This window comes from Orycteropus afer, unplaced genomic scaffold, assembly GCF_000298275.1.
Source record: "Orycteropus afer afer isolate SDZICR_OR568_19922 unplaced genomic scaffold, OryAfe1.0 scaffold00022, whole genome shotgun sequence".
Taxonomy (NCBI): Eukaryota; Metazoa; Chordata; class Mammalia; order Tubulidentata; family Orycteropodidae; genus Orycteropus; species Orycteropus afer.
Genome location: NW_006921609.1, coordinates 12,615,002 through 12,617,528, shown reverse-complemented (window position 1 = coordinate 12,617,528; position 2,527 = coordinate 12,615,002).

Sequence of the window (2,527 nt, the reverse complement as noted above, 5' to 3'; positions counted from 1 at the left end):
GGGTCTTTGAGTGTGCCTGAGCCTGGTGGAAAGTGGCAACTCCCTAACAACAGGAATCTTTCCTGAAATTGAACCTTGGGCTTGTAAATAACATTACATCATCAATAACAGCCCGCACAAAGCCCTAGAAACCAAGCCTAGCAACACCAAGCTTTCCTTCTTCTGCTCCCACCTTCTCTGCCAATAACTTCACTCATTCAATAGAAGAAACCATATTCAGCCAATTACTATAAAACTTCCCAGTTCACACTCTAATCTCTCTTTACAACAAACAGAAACACATATCCACATTCCACACAGTGATTCCACCATCACAACGAAAACAGCAGAGTGACCAAGCATACCTGAATCATTAATAAAATAAAATACACCAACTTCAGCTTTTCAAAATATTAAACCATAAAACCAAGACAAAACAAATCAACACATAACCAACAGTTAAAGACAATCTCAAAATGTTTAGGAAACAACAGGCAACCTCAAATTAAACAAAATACAGGACAAGGCATTAGAAGCAAAACCACAAACAAAGGTCTCATTATACATGGAGGAAGAGGAGGCAATAGAATTATCTGAGAAGGAATTTAGAAGTTATGTTTATAAAGCTATACAAGAGCCTAAGGAAACCTCAAACAGAAACAAGGAGAACACAGGCAGTTTCCTGGAGGAACTCAAAAAACCATTGAGGAACAAAATATTAAGATTAATGCACAATCAGAACTCATACAAAAACAGCAGTTAGAAATGCAGAAGACGTGTATTGAAATGCAAACCATGAGCATCAAAATGACAGAACTACACAACCCAGTAGAAGTTCAAAAGAGTAGATTAGAACTGACTGAAGAATGCATATCCCAAATAGAATACAAATCCCTGGACACTAGCCTGTATGAAGAAAAATCAGAACAAAGATTTAAGAGAAATTAAGAGAGCCTAAGAATTATATGTGATGACATGAGATGAAACAATATAAGACTCATTGGAATTCCAGAACAAGAAGAAGCAAAAAAGACCACTGAGAAAATTGTGGAAGACCTGTTAACAGAAAACCTACCCCATATCATGAAGGAAGAAAAGATATTTGTCCAGGAAGCTCATATAACCCCACACAAGATAGATCCCAAAAGAAAAACACCAAGGAATATTATAATAAAACTTTCCAAAACCAAAGACAAAGAAAAATAATTGAGAGCTGCCCAGGAAAAAAGAAACATTACTTATAATAATCAAAGAGGCTGAGCTCCGATTACTCAGCAGAAACCATACAGGCAAGAAGGCAATGGAATTGCATATATAAAACTCTGAAGGAAAAAAAAAAAACTAACAACCAAGAATCCTATATCCAGCCAAATTATCCATAAAATGTGAGGGTGAAATCAAGGCATTCTCAGATAAACAGAAATTAAGAGACTGTGAAAACCAGACCAACATTACAAGAAATGATTGAGGAAGTCTTACCAATAGAGACCCACAACAGAGATCAGCAAAACCAGGATATGTGACATCAACTCTAAAACCAAATCAGAAATAGATACTCATAGTAACACCATAAAACATTCTACCTTAAAAACCAAGGAACTCAAGCAGCACACAACAACAGCAACTAACTTATCAGAGGGAATAATACTTCTAGATACAGACCCTCAAATGCAGAGGAAAACACAACAATGTCTTTGCAGCATGCACTGTGCTAAAAATGTAGAGACAAGAATATACTTCAAGATAACCACAGAGAAGAATAACAGTTCTTCTAGGCAAACCCAGAAGGAAGGAAAACATATAGGCTTAATTATCACAAAACCAACTATAAAGATGAAAAGGGAGAAAGCATTACCCAACAAATTGAACTCAGCACAGAAATATACACAGACTAAGGAATCACCAATGATGTGATAAAAAACCACAATAGAATGACACCAATCAACTGGCAAAACTGGATATCCACCTGTAGAAAAATGAAACAAGAGCCATACTTCACCCCATACACAAAAACAAATCACTAATTACACTCAATGTTAATGGACTAAAAATGTACCTATCAAGAGAAAGAGAGTGGCAGACTAGATAAGAAATGAAGACCCATCAATATGCTGCCTACAAGAGACATACATTAGACGCAAAGATAAAAACAAATAAGAGTTAAAGGATGGAAAAAAATATACTAATCCAATGGAAACCAAAAAAAAAGTAGGGGTGGCAATTACAATTTCTGATAAAATAGAAATTAAGGTAAAAACATCTTAAGAGACAAGGATGGGCTATGATGCTGAAAGGGTCAATCGACAAAGAAGAGGTTACAATAATAAATATTTATGCACCCAATAAAAATGCTTCAAAATAAGTGAAGCAAATATTAACTGAATTAAAAGGAATGATAGACAACTCTACATTAGTAGTAGGGGACTTTAACACACCACTTTCAAGGAGAGACAGGTCAATGGGAAAAAAAAACTCAGCAAAGATACAGAGAACAACAACACAATCAAACACAATTGATTAACAACACAATCAGCCAACTGGAACTCAT